The sequence below is a fragment of the Macaca nemestrina genome, chromosome 2, assembly GCF_043159975.1.
Source record: "Macaca nemestrina isolate mMacNem1 chromosome 2, mMacNem.hap1, whole genome shotgun sequence".
Lineage (NCBI taxonomy): Eukaryota > Metazoa > Chordata > Mammalia > Primates > Cercopithecidae > Macaca > Macaca nemestrina.
The window spans coordinates 22,188,698-22,214,159 of record NC_092126.1 but is presented as its reverse complement, the minus strand read 5'-3'; the positions used below and the strand labels follow the sequence as shown (position 1 = coordinate 22,214,159).

The following is a 25,462-nucleotide window of genomic DNA, read 5'->3' as shown; positions in this document are numbered from 1 at the left end:
TGTGCTATATTTTTAAGGTTAAAAAGGTAAGAATTCTCAAGAATTGATTAAATAAATTTTAAAGCAAAGAATCATCATGAACAGTGTTTTGTTTTCTGGTTCCTTGAAGCCAAATCAAATCCCAGGATATGGTGATCATGAAACATTCCATCGAGACCGTAAACAAATTCCCTGTTTTTGTGTCTAAAAGTTATCTTGGGACCCCTATCATTGAAATAGACTGATCTTTATGGCAGAAGAGAAATACAGATTCTAGAGAAGAGTTGGGACTAAAGAAGAAAAAAAAATGCGTGCTCAACTTCAGGAGTTCCATATTCAGAAATGAAAGGGGAAGGAGAGCAGAAAGCTGTACAGATTTTCAGACTGTGCTTGGTGCATTGTTCTCAAGTCTCTCAAGGATTCAGAGGAGGCTTCTCCTTTACCCAGGCAGCTGCCCTTACCACAGTGTCAGTCAAATCAGCTCAGTTGCAGACATTGTGCTCCTGTCCAAAGTTTCACTGGGAGAAAGAGCTCCTTGCCTAAAAAAAAAAAAATGAGGGAACATCACTGCCTAGACTGAGAACAACTTTAGGAACCTTATTTCGGGAGCCACGTAGTTGCTTGATTTTGTAAAAAACCTTTGTTTCCAAATTTTATGATTTCCTTTTCTCTTTTCCCAGGTGTTTAGCAATAACATTCCACTGAACTACAATTGTATTTAACAGCTCTTCTCCAGGAATACCAAAGGAAACATAAAAAACAGAATGGGTAGGTACAGCTATCAAACTACTAGAAACAATAACATAATTTATTAAGGTGCCCATATACAAAATCAGAAGATTTCTTACATGAACAGTAAGAGGTTTTATATAAGCTATACAGAAATTCACATACGGAATTTAATGGAAGAAAATCTTCCATTCATATTGGCATCACAAAATAAAATATCCAGAAACAAGCTTAACCAAAAACATAAAGAACCTTTTGGAAGAAAACTGTGAAATTCCATTGTGGGGCCATTAAAGAAGTCTTGAATACATAAATTAAATCCCTTGGTTTGAGATAATAAAACTCTCAATATTTACTGTGCTTTTGTTGTTGAAATACAAATTGTGGACATTTTTACGAGGGGAATAGATGAGTTACAACCATCCTTTTATCATTTACACAGAATCTTATTGAATGGGTATATCCTACTTACGTCAGTTCTTAGTAGTGAATATTAGTTTGTTTCTAATTTTTCCATATTAGAAACAATGTGAAAAGAACTTGCTCTTATTTATGTGTCTTATGTCCACACTAGAATTTAATACCTTTCTAGGAGTGGAAATTCCTGGCCCAAAAAACTGCCTTCCAAGAAGATTTACTAATATACATTCCTGCTAATGCTATTTTAGAATGCCTTTTTCTCCACATCTCTATGAACACTGAGCGTTCTCTTTAAAATTTTTTTTTTCTCAATCTACTAGACTCCTTCTAAAATATATACTTTTCAAACTGCCTGCTTACCCTTCAATATATTGAGTTGTCTTTTAAAAGATTATTTGTAGGTACTGTTTATGTATTAGGTTGTTGGAAAATTAATTGCGATTTTGCCATTAAAAGTAATTAAAAGTAATGGCAAAACCCGCAATTACTTTTGCACCAACGTAATATTATCTATGTTGACCTTGTGTTACCCATATTGCAGACATTTCCTTCGAGTTTTATTGTTATCTCTTTTTTTCTTTTTGAGACGGAGTCTTGCTCTGTGGCCCGGGCTGGAGTGCAGTGGCGTGATCTCGGTTCAATGCAACCCCTGTCTCCTGGGTTCAAGCGATTCTCCTGCCTCAGCCTCCCTGGTAGCTGGGACTAGAGGCGCCCACCACCTCTGATACCAGGCTGGAGTGCAGTGGCGCGATCTCGGCTCGCTGCAAGCTCCGCCACCCGGGTTCACGACATTCTCCTGCCTCAGCCTCCAGAGTAGCTGGGACTACAGGCACCCGCCACCACGCCCGGCTAATTTTATATATTTTTAGTAGAGACGGGGTTTCACTGTGTTAGTCAGGATGGTCTCAATCTCCTGACCTCGTGATCCACCCGCCTCAGTCTCCCAAAGTGCTAGGATTTCAGGAGTGAGCCACCGCGCCTGGCCTCTTGTTATCTTTTAACATTTCTTTTGTTATACAGATGTTCTTCATTTTTATGTAGTCACACTTTTTTCTTCTTCTTCTTTAGGTTTCATGCCTTGTGTAAAATGTTTTACTTCTGGGTTTCATTTCTTAAAAAAGCCTTCCACATCTGCCAGGTGCTGAGAAATCAAATCCTCAATCTAACTATAGCCACCATGTGGAACCTGTGGCTGCGTTTATGATCCCAGCAGCTTCTGCTCCAGGTAAGCAGATCTTGGCTATGAGTCTCTGGATGTACTTGTCTCTCTAGATTTCAGGGCAGTGATTTGCCCTGCTACTTCAGTCTCTGATGGGTCCAACTAAAGTCACAGATTTTCAGTTTGTTCAGCTTTTCTTATTGTAAGATGGGAGATATGACTTCCAATCTTCCCATATAGCAGAGGTGAGACTAGAAGCTGTTTACTGTAAATTATTTTTGTTTAGGTGCTGAATAGTTTTATATAAATGCAAACAGGCCGTGAGGGGTGGCATATCAGTAATTAATTTTGGATAAGCCACATTTCAAGTGCTTAATAATCACATGTGGCTTGTACAGCAGAGGCTACTGTATTGGACAGTGCTATGTGCCATGTTAGGACTGGGAAACTTTTCTTAGGAGAAGTGGGATATTACTGAAGGATGTTAATTGGAGTTTAGGAGTGATATGATTACTTTTGCATTAACACAAATCACTGTGGCATTGGAGTGGAGAATGAACTGGAAGGAATGAAGAGTTTATTTTATTTAGAGAAATTAGGAGGTTAAGAGACAGATTTGCTGAAGGGCAAACATAGGCACTTGAACCAGGGTACTGGCAGTAGGAAAAGATAGAAAAGAGAAGTGTCAGATATTTAACCAGTACATTCCAGGAGGCTTGACAATAATTGGGTTCAAAATAGGCAAACCAACTTTATAAGTCAGCTAGTAATTTGATCATAATAATCATTTGTCCCTTAAAAGTCAGAGAACAGGTTTTATTGAAATATTATTTTGAAGAATGTCACCTTTATTTCCAGATGTGTGGAAATTGTGTGGAGTCGTGGGAATATGTTGGCTATGGAGAACTTTAGTTTCTTATGGCCAAATGTAAATGGCCGCAGTTGCCAGCAGATGCAGAATAAGTCTCCAGCTCATGTTCCCCAACACAAACAATGGTCTGGCAGCTGTTCATGAACAAAACTGCCTTTGTGGGAGCTTTGGGATCCAGATAAGAGGTCACAAAACCCTGGCAAAGCTCAAGACTGAGGAGAGGTACTCTGAGAAGGCAGGTACACGCCCCAGTGGCAGGCTCACTGAGCATGGTTCAAGACTGCGGAGAGCTACTCCAAGAAGGTAGGTAATTCCCCAGTGGCAGGCTCACTGAGCATGGTTCCAGCTAGAGACCCAAAGCAGCCCCATCCCCCCATGGATGTGGCTCTAGCCTTGCTTGAGTGCAGTGCTGCAACTAGCCCTATCCAACAAGAGACCTGGGAGGAGCCACATCAATCTATGCCTCTGGTAACAGCACTACTGGCCACAGACCTGACTGTGGATCCTGAAATGGCCCTGTGACTTGGCTTCAACCCTGCTCTACCACCAGTCTGGAGTCAGTGCTGCCTTCGAAGGGATCTTGTGAAACACACATTGTCATGCCCCAGGTTATAGATTCACCAACCTTGGTCCTTACTGTGGCTCTTGAAGAGTCCCTGTGACCCAGCTCCTGCCCTGCTCTCAGTCCTGCCCACCCAAAGACCAAGTAATGTCTGTCCATGTCCCGGTAGCAGGCTTGCTGCCCTCAGTCCCTGCTGTGGACCCTAAGTCAGTGTTGGCTATGGACCCTGAAGCAGCCCTGAGACTCAGTTCCAGCCTCCTTCTGTCATGGTTTCAGAGTAATCTTGCCTGCTCACAGAATTGGTGGCATACATGCCCCTCATGGTAGACCCACTGACCTTGAGCCTGACTGTAAACCTTGTTGCAGTCCTGTGAGCTGGCTCCAGCACTGCTCTACCACAATACTGGGGGAAGTCCTTCCTGCCCAGAGACCTAAACAGGGCCCTAACAGGAGTCTGTTCTGTCAGGGACCTGGTGGAGCTACACACTTAGCAGGTATTCTCTGGCAGCAGACCGACTGTCTGCGGACTCAACTGCAGAAACAGAAGCAACTCCATGACCAGGTTCTAGCCTTGTTCAACTGTGGTTCTGGAGGTGGTTCCATCAATCTGGGGATCTGGCAGGAACCACGCCCATGCTTGCCCACACCCCTGGTAACCGGACTGTCAACTGTGGGACCAACTACAGACCAGGCCACAGCCATGTGACCTAGCTTCAGCCCCACTTGACTCTGACCCAAGAGGCAGTTCCATCAGTCTGAGAAGGAGGCAGGAGAAGGTCTTTACCTGCTGAAAGCAGTCTATAAAAATAGGAAGAGGTGTTTGCTCCTTCAAGTGAGCAGATACCAATACAAAGGTATATGAATCATGAAAAACCAGGCAAACAAGACACTACTGAAGGAAATTAATAAAGCTCCAGTAACCAAGTACCAAAAAGTATAGATCTATGAATTTCTTGACAACAAATTGAAAATGATTGTCTTATGGAAGCTGAGTGAGCTCAACAGACAACTAAATCAATATTTCAGGAAAACAGTACGTGAACAAAATGAGAGGTTTAACAAAGATGTAGAAATCATAACTCTCATTTTGTTCATGTACTGGGCCCAGAGGCAGGCCATTTGAAATTATCCAGCCACGGGAGAAAAAAGAAGACTAAAAAAGAATGAGAAAGGCTACAGAATTTATGAGGCACCTTCAAGCCAGTCTGCATGTACATTGTATAAGTCTTAAAAGGAAAAGTGAAAGAGAAAGGAGCAAAAAGCTTATTTAAAGGAGAAATAACTGAAAAGCCCCCAAATCTGGGGAAGAAAATAAACATCCAGATTCAAGAAATTAAGAACTTCATATAGGTTGAACATAAAAAGGCCTATGCTGAAACACGTCACATTATAATTAAACTGTCATAAGTCAAAAATAGAGAGTTTTGAAAGCAGCAAGAACAAAACGACATGGCAGGAACCATGCTTGCCCATACCCCTCGTAACAGGACTGCAGACTGCAGAACTAACTGCAGACCAGGCTATAGCCATGTGACCCACTTCTAGCCCCACTTGATTGTGATCCAAGAAGCAGTCCCATCAGTCTGAGAATGAGGCAAGAGAAGGTCTTTACCTGCTGAAAGCAGTCCATAAAAATAAAAGAAGAAGAGGTTTTATACACATAAATAGAAACTTCTACAGGACTGTCAGCAGATTTCTCAGCAAAAACCTCGCAGGCCGTGAGAGAGCAGGATAGATAATATACTGAAAATACTGAAAAAAAAAACCAACCCCTGCTAATCAAGAATACTATACTAATCAAAACTATCCTTTCAAAATGAAGGAGAAAGTCTTTTACAGACAAAGAAAAACTGAGGGAGTTCATTACCATCAGAACTGCCTTACAAGAAATGCTAAGGGGGTTCTTCAAATTGAAATAAAAACATAGTAAAGAGCAATGTGAAAGCATAAATGTTGCTAGTAAAGGTTAATATATATACAAATACAGAACAACGCAACAATGTAATGGTGGAACATAAATTACTTTTAACATAAACATGAAATTACAAGACAAAAATGTTAGGGATGACTAACACCACAAAAATTTGTTAATAGATACATACTATACAAAGAATCAACCGACTTTAAGAACACCAAGAGTGTGGAGTAAAAATGTAAAGCCTTTGTATGCAATTCAAGTTAAATTACCAACTTAAGATAAAAAGTCATGATTACAAGATACTTTATACAAGTCTCATGGTAGGCACAAAAACCCTGATATATATATAATACAGAGACAAGAATCAAAGAAATTGCTACAGATAGTCATCAAATAACGAAAGACAGTAAGAGAGGAAGACAGGAACAAAACAATAGCAAAGGTGACAGAAAACAACAAAATGTCCATAGTAAGTCCTCATCTGTCAATAATTATCTTAAAGGTGAATGAATTAAACTCCCCAATCAAAAGACATAAAGTGGCCAAATGGATACAGAAAAAAGAGCTAGTAATATGCTTTCCATAAGAGACTCACTTTAGCTTAAAGGACAGATACAGGCTAAAAATTAAGGAATAGAAAAGATAATCCATACAAATGGTAATCAAAAGAAAGCAGAAGTTGTTACACTTATATCAGAAAAAATAGACTTTAACTCAAAAACTGTCACAAATAATGTCATCATGTAATGATAAAAGAGCCAATTCAACAGGAAAGCATAAATATTGTAAATATACATGCACTTAATATTAGAGCACCTAAATACATAAAGCAAATATTGGCAGATCTGAAGGCAGAAATTGACATCAATACAATAATAGAAGACTTCAATATCCCTCTCTCAGTAAATGGATAGAACACCAGACAGAATTAATAAACTGCTGACTTGAGTAATACCATAGACCAAATAGACCTGACAAACATACAGAACTTTCTACTCAACAGCATACATATACATATTCTTCTCAAGCACACAAGCAACGTTCTCCATGATAGATTGCATGTTAGATTACAAAGTAAGTCTTAACAAATTTGAGAAGATTGAAATCATACCAAGTATCTTTTCTGACTAAAATGGAATGAAACTACAAATTAATAACAGCAAGAAAATGAAAAATTCACAAATATATGGAAATTAAATAATACACTTGTGAGTAACCATTGAGTCAAAGAGGAAAACAAAAATAAATTTTTTAAAAATTCAAGAAAAACGGCCGGGCGCGGTGGCTCAAGCCTGTAATCCCAGCACTTTGGGAGGCCAAGACGGGCGGATCACGAGGTCAGGAGATGGAGACCATCCTGACTAACACGGTGAAACCCCGTCTCTACTAAAAATACAAAAAACTAGCCGGGCGAGGTGGCGGGCGCCTGTAGTCCCAGCTACTCGGGAGGCTGAGGCAGGAGAATGGCGTGAACCCGGGAGGCGGAGCTTGCAGTGAGCTGAGATCCGGCCACTGCACCCCAGCCTGGGCGGCAGAGCGAGACTCAGTCTCAAAAAAAAAAAAAAAAAAAAAAAAAAAATTCAAGAAAAACGGGGTGGGCACGGTGGATCACACATGTAATCCCAGCATTTTGGGAGACCGAGGCGGGCAGATCACGAGGTCAGGAGATCGAGACCATCTTGGCTAACACAGTGAAACACCGTCTCTACTAAAAATACAAAAAAATTAGCTGGGCAAGGTGGCGGGCGCCTGTAGTCCCAGCTACTTGGGAGGCTGAGGCAGGAGAATGGCGTAAACCCGGGAGCGGAGCTTGCAGTGAGCCGACATCGTGCTACTGCACTCCAGCCTGCGCGACAGAGCCGGACTCCGTTTAAAAAAAAAATTTTGTTTTCAAGAAAAATGAAAACACAATATACCAAAACTTATGAGATGTAGTAAAAGCAGTACCAAGAGGTAAGTTTTTAAACATAAAAGTTTATAAGAAGCATTTTAAATAAACAAATGAATAAAGAAGAAATAGAAAGTTGGAACAGACCAGTAACAAATAGAGATTGAATTGGTAATCAAAAACCTTCCATAAAATAAAAACCCAGGATCAGATGGCTTCACGAGTGAATTCTACCAAACATTCAGAGAAGAATTAATGCTAATCCATTCTAAATAATCCCTTCCAAATAAAGAAAAAGGGGAAATGGTTTTAAATTCACTCCTGAGATCAGCATTATCCTGATATCAAAGCCAGACAAAGACACCACAAGAAAACTACAAGTCAATATCCTTCATGAACACAGACACCAAAATCTTCAATAAAATACTAGCAAACTGAAAACAACAGCACATTAAAAGGATCATGCATCATGATCAGGTGGGATTTATTCCTAAGATGAAAGGATAGTTCATTACACACAAAGCAATCGTGTCCTATTTAACAAAATAAAGGACAAAAATCTTATGATCATCTCAGTCTGTGTAGACAAAACTTTTGACAAAATTTAACATTCATTCATTAGAAAAATCTCTTGATAAAATAGATATAGAAGGGATTTATTTCACCACAATAAAGACAAAATATGAAAAAATCCACAGCTAACATTATACTCAGTGTTCAAAAATTGAAAGCTTTTCCTCTAAGATCAGAAATAAGACAACGATGCCCACTCTCTCCACTTCTATTTATCATAGTACTGGAAGTTCTAGCTAGGGTAATTTGACAAGGAAAAGGAATAAAAGTAATACCAATTCAAAAGGAAGAAGTTAAATTGCCTCTGTTTGAAGATTACATGATCTGACATAGAGAAAACCATAAAGACTCCACCAAAAAACTGTTAGAACCGATAAAAAAAATTTAGTAAAGTTGCAGGATGCACAACAGACATACAAAAATCAGTTATGTGTCTACACACAAATAACAAACTATCCAAAAAGGTAATCTAGAAAACAATTCCATTTATCATAGCTTAAAAAATACTTAGAAATAAAATTAACCAAGGAAGTATGAGATCTGTATCCTGAATCTATAAAATATTGATGGAAGTAATTGAAGAAGCCACAAATAAATGACAAAATATTCCATGTTCATGGATCAGAAAAGTTAATATTGTCAAAATGTCCATACTACTCAGAATGATTTATAGATTCAGTGCAATCCCTATCAATATTCCAATGTCATTCTTTAACAGAAAGAGAAAAAATAATGCTTAAATTCATATAGGACCACAAAAGACACCGAATAGCTAAAGCGATCTTGAGAAAGAAGAACAAAGCTGGAGGCATTACACTTTCTGATTTCAAATAATATTCCAAAGATTATAGTAATTAAAGCAGTATGATAAAATAGACACATAGACCAATGGCAAGCATAGAGGGCCCAGAAATAAACCTACACATGTATAGTCAACTAATCTTCAACAAAGGTGCCAAGAATACACAGTGATGAATGGATATTCTCTTCAATAAATAATGTTAGAAAAACTGAATATCCACACACAAAGGAATGAAATTGGGCCCTTATCTTACACCACGCACAAAAATCTACTCAAAATGGATTAAACCCATAAGACCTGAAACTATAAAACTACCAGAAGAAAACATATAGGAAAAGTTCCTTGACGTTGGCCTTGGTAATGATTTTTTTGCCAAAAGTACAGGCAACCCATGGACTACATCAAACTAAAAAGCTTCTACATGGTAAAAGAAACAACCAACAAAATGGAAAGACAGCTTATGGAATGGGCAAAACTATTTGCAAACCATCTATCCTATAATGGATTATTATCTAAAATACGTAAGGAACCTCAATAGCAAAAACACAAATAACCTAATTAAAATATTGGCAAAAAAACGGAATAGACATTTTCCCATGGAAGACATACAAATGGCCAACAGGTATATAAAAAGACACTCAACATCACTGATCATCAGAGGAATACAAATCAACACCACAGTGAGATATAACCTCACAGTCGTGATGATGATTATCAACAAGTTGAAAGGTAACTAGTGTTGGCAAGGCTGTGGAGAAAAGGGAACCTTTGTACCTCGTTGGAGGTACAGCCATTGTGGAAAATGGTATGGATGCACCTTGAAAATTAAAAATAAAACTACAATACAATCCATCAATCCCACTGCTGAGTATATACCCAAAGAAAATAAAATTATTGTCTCAAAGAGATATTTGCACTCCCACATTCATGCAGCATTTATTCAAGATATGGAAACCAATGTAAGTGTCCATTGATGAATGAATGTGTAAAGGAAATGTGACACATGCACACACACAGGGATATTATTCAGCCCTAAAGAAGAAAATCCTGCCATTTGTGATAACATAAATGAACCCCAAGGACATTATGCTATGTGAAATAGGGCAGGAACAGAAAGATAAATACTTTATCTTTTGTGATCTCACTTATATGTGAAACATAGATATAGAGAGTAGAAGACTGAAATGTAGGAGAAATGGGGAGATAGTAATCGAAGGGGATAAAATTTCAGTTGTAAGATTAATGAGCTCTGGAGATCTAAAGTACAGCATGGTTAATAATTAAATAATTATGTATCACATACTTAAAATTTGTCCAGAGAATAGATCTTAAGTGTTCTTCCCATGCACACACATACACACAAAATGGTTACTATGTGAGGTAATGGATATGTTAATTCGATTGATTATGGTAATCATTTCACAATGTATACATATATCAAAACATCACAATGTATACCTTAAATATATACAATATTTATTGTAAATCATACTTCAACAAATCTGGAAAAAATAAAACAAATCTAAATGGCCACATGATGGTGCCAAAACCTTGGTAAGTTAATATGTCTTTTCCGTGGAGCTTGCACATTCCTTCTTCTACAGAAATGTTTCTACCTTGACTTAGTTATTTTACTTAAAAAAGAACTCCATTAAACATAAATGAATTTGTGTGTATGTTTTCACAGTAATGGCCTATTTCTAACAATGTTCTCAAGCCAACTGGTAGTCCTTATTTCACTCTCATTATTTTATACTTTTACGTGTAAAACTGGAGTTTTGTAAACCCAGTGTAGCACATTCTCGGAATGGTGCAGAAGAGGGATACAATTCTATATTTATTTATCTAGGAATGAGACCAGTAGGACTTCAGTATAATTGCACTCTCTTTTTGGGAGGCATGGAGAAATTTTTCTACAGCACTTTTGGAAAATATACCAAGCTTCAGTAAGAGATATTTATAAAGCGAGTGAACCAGACACCCAGATATGACATTTAACATGACTAGGTAGAGGTAGTTCTGTACCCTATGTATTCTTAATTAATTCTATGTATCCCTGGATCCTTAACTAATCCTGAAGGTATGAATTAATGAAAATCCAAACCACATGGTCAAATTCACTCATTTTTTCCCCCAAATCATCTTGCCAGTTACTGAATATACAACATGGAGTGGAGAAATTAGTAAATATTAGAGATGTAATTTTTAGCACTTCTTGGAGACTCAAGTAAGGATCATTTACTCAGCAAACATTCTCTGAGTGTTTACTATAGGCTAAGGGCTATGAATTTAAGATTGGCAAATTACTTTTAATGCCATAAACCACCACCTTCTAGAACTGTATATGCCACAAGTACTCAAAGTGACAAGGATCACCAAACATAAAAACTTAAGTGCTATCAGGGTCTAGAATCATAAGTCTCACCCAGTCTTAAGAAGCCTCTACCATGTGTTGGTTCTGCAAGGTGCCGGAAAACAGCAAAATCTGGAAACATATGTGCCATTACATTGTCATTAAGTGCCACAAAATATCAAGATATGACTAATGCCACTGACATCCAGAACAAGCTCTTCTAGTTTCTAGACCTGATGTCAGCAAACTATATCTTGCAGGCATAATATCTCCTTTTTAAAATGAAGTTTTAGCCAGGCATGGTGGATCATGCTTGTAATACCAGCACTTTGAAAGGCTGAGCGGGGAGGATCACTTGAGGCCAGAAGTTTGACACCAGCCTGGACCACATGGGGACACCCCATCTCTACAAAAATTAAAAAATTAGCCAGGCATTGTGGTGCATGCCAGTAGTCCTGGCTACTCAGGAGACTGAGGCAGGAGAAGCACTTAAGCTTGGGAGGTTGAGGCTGCAGTGAGCTATGATTGTGCCATTGCACTTCATAAGCCTGGGTGGCAAAGTGAGACTCTGCCTAGAAAAGAGAAGTTTTATTGGAACATAACTATGCTTATTCATTTATACATTGTCTATGGCAGAATTAAGTAATTGCAACAGAGACCTTTTGCCTGTGAAGCCTGAAATCTTTCCTATCTAGCTCTTTTAAAAAAGGTTTGCTGACACATGCTATAGATTCTCAAATGCCACCCATCTATAAACACAAGTGTCATTAATTCTTAGAACCAGATTTGCTTCACAGAGTTTAAATCAAAACTATTACCGTGCAACCAACACCCAGAACACAACTGCTTCAATAAGCAGACACGCAAAAAACCATCTTGGGAGCAGTGATTAAGCGCTGGACAAAGCTCCTAAGAAAGTTTGTAGACTATATCTTTGTGTTTCATTAAAAATAAGATGATAGAATATAGATAATAAGTTTCTCACATTGAAATTTCCATGTTAATTCTCAATTAAATTCTCATGTTAATTGTTACTGACCATAATTTTGACTTTTCTTAGGAATATTGTTTTTGAACAAGAAGAAACAAAGAGAAGGAAGCAATCTATTTTACATATATGAATTCTTCTTGGATATTAGTTCTCAGTTTCAGGAGTACTGATTTCATTAACCTTGAAATATTGGAGTTTGTATAAAAGGTTATGAATATAAATGAACTCAATGTTAAAACCTGTCAACATCTACTTTAAATAGCAATGTAAACACTATTAGAAATAAAAGGCTGTTGTGGCAAGCTTGGTGACTAGGTTGATGCGAGTGCTAGAAGGCACAAAGATTATGCCATATAATGCTTATCTATTTCTTGCTTAATTTTAAAAATGTGAAGGAAAAATTTCATGTCTGGCTTTGTGTAGCAGGTTAGACCTGGACCACTGGGGTCCTCAGATACAGAAGGAACAGACTGGCTGATATCTAAGAAGTCAGTCTGAAAACAAAATGTTCCTGAGAGTAAGCAAGAAATCAAAACGATTTATATGTTAAACGTTCCACAAGATCCTTGGCTACCATCAAAGATAAACAACAAAAGACATGAACTGGAATGTGAATGCTATTCAACCGATTGTGTGACATTGGACAAGGCACTTAACTAATCTAAATCCTGGTTGTTCATGAATAAACTGAAGCTCATCATCATCATTATCATCACCACTATCATTATCATTATCATCATCATGATATAACCTTCACTAGTATTTGGAAGTTGTTTACTATAGGTCACCCTTACAGAGAACATCTCTCTTAATCCTAACATAAAACACATATTATTGTCCTTATTTGACAGATGAGGAAATCAAAGCTTCAAGTAGAAGTAACATTCTGAATGTAACACAAGAGTCAATGACAGAGATGGGCTGCTCCATGACCCAGTCTTTTAACCCTGTGCTAATGAAAACCCTTTTCTGGTATATCCATATATTACTGGTGGCTTTTTGTAAACAAAATATTTTATTTTCTCCCGTGTATTTTTTCTGCATGTTCCAAATTTTCTCCCATGATAGCATACATTATTTTCTCTTTTTGCAATTTTTATTTATTTGACACATAATAATTGTACATATATATGGGGTAGTAAGTTTCAATACATACCAGGTATAGCAATAAAATCAGGGTAACTAGCATAATCATCACTTCAAACATTTAAAATTTCTTTTAATGTTGAGCACATTCAAAATCCTTTCTTCTAGGTATTTGAAAATATACAATAATTTATTGCTAACTATAGTCAACCTATAGTGCTATAGAATAGTAGATCTTTCCCCTATCAAGCTCATTCCTGGTGGCTTTCGTGTAATTTTTTTGAAAGAAGTTTTCAAAGCACATTAAGAATCAAAAAGTGTTACTGTCCTTTTATCAGGTAATCTCACTTCTGGGAATATTGTTAGGAAATATATAAAAGTAAAGTAAATAAGGACATTCATTGCAGTATTACTTATCATAGTAAACGACTGGAAACTTCTTAAATGTCAAACAAATGGGAAAAGATTAAGTAACTAATGATATATTACACAGTATCTTAAATATTCACCATGAGGCCTACTTAGTAATAAAGTATAATGCATGGACCAATTATGTGAAAAACTGGAATATACAATTATATTCACATTATGATGCCAATTCTGTGGAATTTTGCATGCATAGGAAAAAGGCATGTGGGAATATAAAGAAAATATCAAATATTGTTTCTTGACGTGGTGATATTTCCAGTGAATTTCTCTTCTACTGTTGTCATTATAATCGGTACGAGTAATGAACAAATTTGGAATGCAACATATATACCTGCTCTACGTACCTCACAGGATAATTATGAAGATCAGCCAAGAATATGAGTAAATGATATAAACATGAGAAACTGTAAGACATTTGAAATACCATAAGAAACACCAGGCTGGTCTGGTTAGGAGAATAAATCTTGTATTCAGACTGAACAAAATCCTCAGATCTAGGACAAGCGGGTTTGGATGCTCCTCTCATCTGTCCTCATGATCTGGGCCAGAGATTGGCAAACTATGGCCCATGGGCAAAATCCTGTCCATACTCAATTTTCATATGATCTATGAGCTAGAAATAGTTTTTAGATTTTAAGTGGTTCAAAGAAAAAAAATCAGAGAATACTATTTGATGACCCATGAAAATTATATGAAATTCAGTTTTCAGTGTACATAAAGTTTTTTTTGGAACAGAGTAGCACGCATTTACTTACATATTATCCATGGATGCTTCATGCTATGGCAGCAAAGTTGAGTGGTTGCTATGAGACCATATTGCCCACAAAGCTTAAAATGCTTGCTATCCTGGCCCTTTACTAAAACAATTCTCTGACCTTTGACCTAGGCCAACTTCAGTTCCTCACATCTTGTCTTGGCCTCATGAGAACTTTATTCTAGAGAATTTTTTTTCCCAGTTGCACTTACATGGTTAGAAATACTGCCTTTTTCTAGCATTTAGGCTTTAAAAAATGTTTTCGAAACATAGGGGTTGGGGCCATTGAACGACTCCGACACCAACCAGGTTTACATTGCAATGTTTGCTAACACACAAATACATGTTCTGGTAGGTGCTCAGTGGGAGATATAGGACCTTCTTGGGCATCAAGAGATTTAATCTTTGATCTGCTCAAAGTTCAACCCATCTGGGTCTCTGTTTCCTCATTTATAATAATGAAGAAAACTGGATGATTTCTGAGGCCCCATTCTACGTTTCTACAATGGCTTGTGTTCTTTTAAAGGTTGGTGGTTCTTCATAGTTATTATATGAGCGCTTTTGCTTCTTTGATGATTTCCCTGTCTCTGGGACAATTAACCAGTCATGTTTAAGGCCAGAGATGAAAACTAAAATGCCTTAGGGACTAGACAGGTGAAATAAATGAGGGAAACCACCTGAGTTAATAGATAGTCTGCGGTAAGCATTGCGGCGTGCTGCAGAGTATTACAGGTCCTGGAATAACATTGTTTTCTTCAGTACCATTTCATTGTAATGCTGATGAGAAAAAAAAAAATTGATCCTGGGCTGGGGCCACTGTCTTCATTTGCACATTCTCCTTATGTCTGCATGGATTTTCTCCAGATACCCTGGTTTCCTCCCACATCCCAAAGATGTTAGGTTCATTGGCATGTCTGAATTGTCCCAGTTTGAGTGATTGTGGATGTGTGTGGGAGTGTGTCCTGTGATGGAATGGTGTCCTGTCTAAGGTGGGTTTGCTCCTGGACCAAACCAAGGGTCAGGCTGCTATTTCTTGAAGCCCAATAATGAGACACAGATGAACTGGGGAGGAAGAGAGTTTTTATTTATGTAACTGGTTACAGGGAGAAGGCCTGGAAATGATCGCCAGACCAATTCAAAATTACAAAGTTTTCCAGAGCTTATATACCTTCCAAGCGATACGTCTACGTGTAAGTGTGCATTCATCTAAAGACATAAATGATAAACTTCTTTTAATCTATAACTAGGGTCTGAGTCCTGAAGACCTTCTTCTGAAGCCTCAGTACTTTACTTCATCTAAATGGGTCCAGGTGTGGGGGTGATTACCCTTATCTGGTCTCCTGCTAAATCACGGAGGTTTGGGGAGTTCCTTTAGATCCAACAAACTTGTTTATGGAGGCCTGGGGAGTTTGTTCAGACCCCCAATAAAACTTGTTTAATCCTAAATGGGTCATGTTAATTCCTTCATTATTTTATCATGCTTTCAGGCCCAGGAAAGGCCTCTAGACAAAACTGTTTGTGGGCTTTTGTTACATTCCAGCCCTTTGTGTAAGGGCACTGGCTCAATCAGCTTTTCATGTTTAACCTCCCTACTCAGTCAGTGCTGGAACAGTTGTAATGGAGGCCTGTGTTATTGAGACCTGGCCTGCCACAGGTGCCCACCTTGTGACCCAGCTGCTAGGATAGGCTATGGTCACCCATGACCCCGACCTGGAATAATTGGGTAAATAGTTACCTTACTTGTTTTTATTACTTTTTCTCATTTGTATGTATACATCACATTTATTTCAATGTTTAATATTAGAAGTATTTTGGCCTTTATTTAGATGTTTGATGATGTTTTTGTGACCAGAAATATGCCATAGGAACTTAACTCTTTTTTATGTCAATTAGCGTATTATAAAATTGGTTTTCTCAGGTGACCACTGAACCAGTTTTAACCGGTCCTACTTTATTGATAACAGGATATTAAATTATTTTACAGGCACAGAGTGAAGAAATTACGAGTCATACAGCTGAAGTATGCACAGAAAAGATTTCAACCTCAAATAAAATCTGGAACTGAAGTTTCACTCCCCTTGTGTATCCTCTTGATACACAAATGTATCAAGACTTGGTCAGAACTGAAGGCCAGGAACACTTTCAAAAGTGAAGGGATACAAGCTCAGGAGTGGTTAGGTGTTAAGATCCCTTACCATACTTTACCATATATGGTCCTGTTTAAAGTTCTTCCAACCAATACCTACCCGCCAGCACCTCTGCATACCAGCCTGCTGTCTCTAACCCAGAAAACTTGTCCCAGACTCCAGAATGGGGAGATGGATTTGAGCTTTGTCTCCTGTCTCCTTGCCAGCCAACCCCACAATAAAACTTTTTTTTTTCTTAAAAACTGGCGTCATAGTATTTGTGTCTATGTTAATCAGGAAGCGAGCCCATTCCTCAGTAACAGTTATACATCCTGTCATTTAAAACTTCAGTTTTCAAGAACCTATCAGTGATATTAAGTGATACTTACTGCACTTAGCCCATCTGAAGGGAGCAGCTATAACTCAGCTCCAGCTGACTATTATTAATTTATGTTGCTAGATCTTTCACATTTTCAAAAGATGGATTTTGATGTGAAATCTAATATATAAATGCAGGCAACTAATTCAAGTTTTAAAAAATACTATGTAACCCTTCTTCCCCAATTCCTGAATGCAGAATAGGCCTCTGAGTTACCATTTTAAGAACTCTTACCTCTATGTGTAGGGTAATTTTTACATAACTTTCCAGTCGGTATGAACAACCAAGTTTCAAGGAACCCTTGGCCATCTGAAGATCGTATCTTCAGAGTATGACACTAAGCTGAGGTGGCAGAATGTGTGTTTCCAAATGAATCTGGCCCTTTTGCTCACTTAGAACTTGTGAGATTTAAAAAGTTTTTGGATTATGACTCTAATTTTCAATAATAGTACTTCTAAAACTTTATAAACAAGTACTACTCCCCACATTCACTTGGAAGCTGATCTTTTCTGTTTGGCTTCATGTTGTTAGCTAGAACAGATTATTTAGCTCAATTAGAATGGGAGTAAAGAGCCTGGGCTTGCCATGTAAATTATTTCTGAACACACTATCCTTTCCTCTCTTCTTTTTTTCTGGGTTGGGGGGATGTGATATATTTGTTTATTCTATGGATATTTATCAAGTGCCTACTAAGTGTAGGAATTGCTCCAGGTGCTGGTGACATAATAGTAAACTAAATAAAATCTTGCTCTCATAAAACTTACATTCTAGAAGGGAAGATAGACAATTGATAAATACATATAATGTTAGACAGTGATAAGTGTTAGGAAGGAAAATAAAACCAATGAAATGTAAGGAGATAGAGAGTGATGGGGAGTATGATTTTAGATGGTATAGTCATGGAAGGCATCCCCGAGGAGGTGACGTTTCCACAGAGATCCAAATGAGGTGAAGAAGCCATTAGAATATTTCTAGGCAGAGAGAACAGCACATACAAACACTCCTGGGCAAATCTCTTGGTGTGCTTGAGGACTGTCAAGGGGGCCAGTGTAGATGGAGCTGCTGTCAGCCAGGGGAATAGTAATATTAAATAAGATCCAAAAGGTAGCCAATTACCAGATCCTGTAGGGTTTTATAAACGTAGCGAAGACTTTCATTTTAAGAATGTAGGAAAGCCATTACAGGGGTGACATCATCTGATCACCTTTTAAGAAGATCACTGTGGCTGCTGTAGGCATAAGGGTTTCCAGCAGAAGTACCTGTTAGGAGGCCATGGCAGTGATCCAGATAGATGAATGATGCACTCGGCTGGTAGCATTGGATATTCTGAGAATCAGTTGGATTTGAATAATATTTTCAGTGGATAGAGGTAACTTTTGTTCATTGTTTAAGATAATTCAAAAGCTGCCTTCTCTGAGAGATATTTCCTGAACTCTTCCTCCTTGCCAGTTGAGTTTCCCTCTCCTGTGGTCACCTAAGCAGCCCACTTTTACTTCTTTTTGACAAATTACATTTTATTAAGTGCTTTATTATATATGTGCTGTATCTGTCTGCCTGCAAATTCTTTTTTTAGACCCAGGACCATGCCTTATTTCTTTCTAGTGCCTGGCACTGTACTTGCACATAATCGGTGTTAAATGAATGATTGTTTAATAGACATATAAATAAAAAAAATTAAAAGGAAATAAAATTGGGAAGAAGAAAATGGATATGGAGATAAGCTGAATCTAGTGTCACATCATCGGTGGTTTTAATTTTGTTGGAAAGCTTTTCTGAGACTCAAAAAACCAGGATGTGCTTGGTGGTCAGCCTTATCCTTGTGGTCTTCTTGTATCTCTATCAAACAGATTGAAAAATTCCCTTCAAGTAAATAGGATCTGAAGACAACTTCTGTGTCCAGGAGTCTCAGAAGTTAATATAACAAATTAATGAAATGTAACTTCTGAAATTTCATAAAAAACACTTTTAAATTTTCTCTGCCTTTGAGAGTAGATACTAATTTGAAGTTTGTTGATGGTGGAGGGATAATTATAGACATGCCATTTATCTCTCAGCTCCTCTGAAACTGAAGCATTTAAATAATATGTTATATGTTTATACAGCCTCATATCCCATGTGTCAAATTTTCTTTTAATTTGAATATAAAATATAGAAGATAAAAGTGTCAAAATGATCTTATCGGTGACATCCTTTTATTGTTGTTCATTTGCATGCGGTAATGCCCTAAAAGGAATAACACGCACATGCATTTGAAATGAAAAAGGAAGAATAGCATGAGCAGATTTGAGCCAAAGAGTGAGCTACTGAGACCAAATTATTCTCTGGGCTTTATTATTGGCTGACTTTGTGGATTTGACCAGGGAATATGGAGTAAAATAAAAGCAAGCACTGTAATTCATTCATTCAATCACAGACGATAAATTAACAAACAACTGCCAAGGAATGGTATTTGCGTCAGGCATACTAAGTACCAAGTGGGGAGATTCCATCAGCTAGAGATTATGTTCCATTGAGGTAACAGAAAACCCAAGAAGAGGCTATTTTTCTCATACAATGAGAAGGCCAGAGATAGACAATCTAGAGCGGTAATTGTTGCTTCATGGAAGCTCTTTCTGACTCTGTTCTGCTGTCCCTTAGAGTACAGCTTTCATTTTCATGGTTACAAGATGTCTGTTTTACCTCTAGTACTGTGTCTGCATTCCAGATATTTTTCATGTATCTTCTAACAAGCACAGTGCCTAGCTCATAAGAGGTACTTAAATATTTATTTAATACATGAATAAATGGTGATTCAGTGAAAAAAAATCTGAAGTTGTACAAAAGTGGAAGCTCAGTGTTCCAAATTATTTAATAGCCAGTCATTATCAGATATCCGAGTAATTTATTTTTGCATAGTTACAGGCTGTGTTCTCCAGGAGTAGAGAGTAGACACTCAGATATAGTCTGGGGTTCAAGATATTTATTAAAGATCAGTATCTGTAAAAGGAAAAGAGTTAGAAGCAATATCAACTAGAGGAAAAAGCTAACATGCTGTGCAAGCCCAGTGAAGCTGCTGTAGGTAGCTTTAGAACAAGCATTGCCTGTTAGACTGGTCTTACATCGGGTTGAAATGACCGAGTTTCCATATCCCTACTATCTCCTATCCCCTGACACTCTGCTAAGTCACCTGATGCAGGTTGCTCTGGGAAGAATGTGAACTTGAGTCAGGTGGCTCTCTGCAGCTAAGACTATGAAGAACCTGACAGTAGGAGGCTCTCTGGTGACTGCACTCCCCACTGCTGGGCAGGAAGTCCTATCTTGAAGTGATCTGAGCGGCAAACCTCCATATCTGCTATAGTATGATATTTCACATATCCAATAACCAATGTCACGTGTCATGACACAAAAATAAAATGACAAGATCCACAAAACAAAAAGAAAGAAGAAAGAGGGAGGAGGCATAATGAGAGCAGAAAGCTTAGCTAAAGGAAAGAAAGTATCTTAATCAACTTTGGCTGTTATAACAAAATGGTATAGACTGGGTGACTTAAACAACCAACATTTATTTCTCATAGTTCTAGAGGCTGAGAAGTCCAAGATCAAGATGCCCACAGATGTGATTCTGGGTGAAGGCCCTTTTCCTAACTTGCAGACAGCAACCTTCTTGCTGTATTCTCACATGGTGGAGAGAGGATTCCTTTCTTTTCTTGAGGAATAGCACATATTCACAAGCTTCCTTCATTGTGTCCTTTTTGAATGTTTCCTCTAGTCTCAGCTGGCAGTATTTCTGCTGATATAATCCCATCTCTCTTCTGGCTTCTGTTGACATCACTGATTAGGTCTGTGGTTCACACCCACATTAATCTCCTTATCAAATGATTGGTCAGACACATGCTTGGTATTTTCTTCTGGACATGCTTTCTCTCTCTTTTTTTTTTTTTTTTGCATTATAGAAAGTCTGGGAATTTCCCAGATCTTTAAGTTCTGGTTCCCTTTTGCTTAACAATTCTGTCTTGATGTCTTTTCTCACTTTTTGCATTATACTCTGAGCAGTCAGGGGGAACCAAACCAGTTTTTCAACTCTTTGCTTAGAATTGTAAGCTAAATATCCAATTTTATTACTTGCAAGTTCTACCTTTCACAAAACACTAGTATAAGAACACAATTCAGAATAACACTCTGCCACTTTATAACAAATATTGCCTTTTTAAAAATTGTTCAATAACATGTTCCTCACTTCTGTATGAAACCTTATCAGAATGACCTTTACCATCAATATGTCTACCAACATTCTGTTGATTATTAGTTATGCGTTCTCTGAGAAGATGGAGGGCTTTTTCTTTCACTCTCCTCTTTTCTTTCTGAGCTCTCACTAGAATCTCATTTGGCAGTACCTTAACAGTGATCTCGAATTGTTCTGGTATGCATCTGAAAACCCTTCTAGCCTCTATCCATTATTCAGTTCCAAAGCTGCTTCTATGTTTTTAGATATTTGTTACACCAGCACTCCACTTCTAGGTACCAATTTCTGTCTTAGCTCTGGGTGATACAAAAATACCATAGACTGGCCGGGCTCGGTGGCTCACGCCTGTAATCCCAGCACTTTGGGAGGCCAAGGCAGGAGGATCACGAGGTCAGGAGATCGAGACCATCCTGGCTAACACGGTGAAACCCTGTCTCTACTAAAAATACAAAAAGTTATCCAGGCGTGGTGGCGGGCGCCTGTAGTCCCAGCTGCTCAGGAGGCTGCAGCAGGAGAATGGCGTGAACCCGGAAGGCGGAGCTTGCAGTGAGCCGAGATAGCGCCACTGCACTCCAGCCTGGGCGACAGAGCGAGACTCCGTCTCAAAACAACAACAACAACAACAACAACAAAAACCCATAGACTGGGTGGCCTAAACAACCAAATATTTAATATATATATCTCATATGCATGTCATATGTACATTACATATATTATGTAATATATTACATATATTTTGTATATAATATATAGTCTCTATTATATATAATACATATATCTAGTGTCTCTCTCTCTCTCTCTCTATATATATATATATATAGCAAGGTGCTGTCAGTTTCCGTTCTTGGTAAGCGCCCTCTGCCTAGCTTGCAGACAGTCACCTGTGTCCTGATCTATCTGCTTGTAGTTGTAGCCTCACCTGGTGGAGATGGGAGGACCTATTTTTAAAAGGGCACTAATCCCACCATAGGGGTTCCATTCTTGTGATTTCATCTAAAACTAATTTTTACCCTAGGGCTTCACCTCCTAGTAGCATAACACTGGGGGGTTAGGGCTTCAATGTATACATTTTGAGGGGACGTAAACCCCCCGTTTCAGTCCATAACAGAAAATGATGGCTATTGATGTTGTAACTCAGCATTGACTTTGCCTACATAAATGCAACATCGTTAAATGAACAGTTCTCAATGGACATAAGTCTATACTTGGGCAAAGTGCTTTAACAGCAGCAAGTACTATTTAAAACTGATTTGACTGGAAGGAAATGGTTTATAAATGGAATTTCTAATGCAAGTTGCTGTTTTGGCTCTGAGTATGGAATCTAAGCATGGTAATCCCAAATAGAGCCCCACCTTGTGGTTAGCAGAGGAAGCTGCTCATCTCAGGAAACGAGTGATTTGCTTTCTATTCTTTAATAGTGTGGGCTGAAGTAGATGCTTTCTTGATTTTTAAAAGCATATATTTTTTCTGAATTTTATCATTATATTAATCATCTTCACGTGGATACATAGCTGACAAGCAGTGCTTGATGATTTTATGACCCTTTAGCTTTGCCATTTGTTTCCCATATGCCCTCTTAGAATGTCCTTGGTACACAGTCCCCTCACCTGTATGTTATTTCTGGTCACTTTTTTTACTCTCAGATGACTCCAACTAATCAATTACTGAGCTGAATTTGGCGCAGGGAGTATTTGCCTTTCAATAATGAAAGCCTCTTGATAAAGTAAATGCCTTTAGGACCCCACGGAATGACTCAACAATAGTGTGTGCTGGACATTTTGGCGTAAGGTGGGAGAAATATTTTGGACGGAAAGAAAAGCAGGAAGAGAGATGCCAGACTTATTTCAATGTAATTTAATCTATACTATATAGGAAATTAAAAATATAATACAATTTTATTAATTATAAGCATAGTCTATTTTTTGTTTCCTTTGAATATTGCAACTAACACATTTTTCTCTTTTGCCAATAAAGGAAAACAAAAATATTTCACTCTAAAATATACTTCAGTGACATATTTCAAGAGGGCTATTCAGAGGGCCTACAGACAGGAATAGCCCCGAAAAGCTGCCTTTTGTGGAAGAAATTTGCATCTGTAGAGAAAAATCCACATTAGGGAGATAAATACCCAGACTTTCTCTGAGGCCCCCCCCCCTTATCCAGATCTAGAAAAGATGTACTCAGCCACAAACTACCATCTCTTTTTTTCTGAGCGCTGCTGTCTGTGAGGTTTCACGTAAATAACAAGCCCACCTTTGCCCCATGCCTTTGTTTCTCCCTCCTATAACCATCTTGCTGCACTCCAAGCCCATGTTTTTTCTATAATCTCAAGATGGTATAAAGGCATTAACCACCTGGCCGTTTCTTTGAGTTTTCACGTTTTGCATTACTTCCATGCGCACGTGTGTGCAATAATCAATTTTGTTTGGCTTTTCTCCTAATAGTGGGCTGTTTGTCAGTTGATTTTCAGTGAACCTTCAGAAGGCGAAGGGGACGTTTCCCCTTGGTTTCTGCACTTTTGCTGTATTGAGCAGGATAACCGAAACCACTCTGCTCCTCTGGATGTCACATCAAGGGAACCCAGGATCTGACACGCCAGCTGTAGGGTAAGAATATCTTCCCAGTTAGATTCCCAGGTGTCTGTCACGAATCCTGTTGAGAGGTTGGTAAAAATCACTGATTATCTCTTTTTCCTTTTACAAATTAAGATTAATGGGAGAAAAGCATTTACAGTAGTCTTAGATGAAGCAGCTCTGGTTTATTTTTTAGTATAAATATTCATATGTTTGGTCCTTGTGCTCTTAAAAGTAATGGCAAAACCCGCAATTACTCTTGCACCAACCTAATATCTCAAACTTCTCAAAGTTTAAGAGTGACTCTAGGACACCTTCTTCCATTTGCTATGCCTCTCCTTTTGCCACCTTCAGTCTCCCATCTAGCTTCCTTAAGTTATTGATATGTTCCCCTTCAAGACCATAATTCCTCCATTTGGTGGTCACTGGATGAAAAACTGCAGAAAGAAAATAAGAGAGTTTCGATTACCACATCAACAGATCTAAAAGATATGCTAGTGACTCTGGGACCCCTTGAGGAACAAAGCCAAGGTGCCAGTGACCCCTTTTTGGGCCGCCTTTCTTTCTCATGGAGTCCTAAGAGTTACGAGTTGATTTGGCCCCATTTGTTAATGGACGTTGCCCTGAAATCAACCTCCCAGTTAAGAAACTGAAACTAATTTTAAAAGCCACTTATTCAACTAAATCTATCTCCAAAGTACATACTTACGGCATTTCACTGGCTATTTAAAAGCTCTTTGTGAAAGAAATTTATATCTATAAAGAAAACCGGCCGGGCGCAGTGGTTCACGTCTGTAATCCCAGCACTTTGGACGAGGCGGGCGGATCACGAGGTCAGGAGATGGAGACCATCCTGGCTAACCCGGTGAAACCCCGTCTCTACTAAAAAATACAAAAAAATTAGCCGGACGAGGTGGCGGGCGCCTGTAGTCCCAGCTACTCGGGAGGCTGAGGCAGGAGAATGGCGGGAACCCGGGGGGCGGAGCTTGCAGTGAGCGGAGATCGCGAGGAAGTCTCCGTCTCCCAAAAAAAAAAAAAGAAAACCTCCATTTGCAAGGGCACATTCCTCTCTGCATCTAAACCATGAGAAACTATTACAATGAGAAAGGCAAGTTTACATAACAAACCTTACTTTTTTTTTTTTTTTTTTTTTTTTTGAGGCGGAGTCTCCCTCTGGCGCCCAGGCTGGAGTGCAGTGGCGCGATCTCCGCTCACTGCAAGCTCCGCCTCCCGGGTTCGCGCCATTTTCCTGCCTCAGCCTCCCGAGTAGCTGGGACTACAGGCGCCTGCCACCGCGCCCAGCTAATTTTTTGTATTTTAGTAGAGACGGGGTTTCACCGTGTTAGCCAGGATGGTCTCGATTTCCTGACCTCGTGATCCGCCCGCCTCGGCCTCCCAAAGTGCTGGGATTACAGGCGTGAGCCACCGCGCCCGGCCCCAAACCTTACTTTTATTTAAGGTACTTTTCCTGGCTATCTTTCCTTATCTGTGCATTTATCTAAGCCCCTCTTTGTCTTGGCAGATAATTATATTTAGATCTATGTCTTGTGCATTTGAGATATAAATTTTCTACCTTGTTCCACCTAAGAGTCATTCCTTTAGAAGTATAAATTTGGCGTTGCCTAGCTATTTTCTTAGGTGAGTAAAA

General features: G+C 38.5%; 2 long non-coding RNA genes across 2 annotated transcripts; one reads left to right on the top strand and one right to left on the bottom strand.

Annotated features, from left to right (window-relative positions):
• Nucleotides 1–711: 711 nt before the first annotated feature.
• On the top strand, nucleotides 712–23,786 carry LOC105488937 (uncharacterized). Its single transcript, XR_011619620.1, has 3 exons — nucleotides 712–747; nucleotides 2,197–2,353; nucleotides 23,701–23,786. It is a non-coding gene; the product is annotated as an uncharacterized lncRNA (long non-coding RNA).
• LOC105488940 (uncharacterized) lies at nucleotides 23,758–24,731 on the bottom strand. The gene is made up of 3 exons (XR_011619619.1): nucleotides 24,524–24,731; nucleotides 24,084–24,251; nucleotides 23,758–23,893 (listed from the first exon to the last, which is right to left on the bottom strand). It is a non-coding gene; the product is annotated as an uncharacterized lncRNA (long non-coding RNA).
• Between the last annotated feature and the right edge of the window lie 731 nt (nucleotides 24,732–25,462).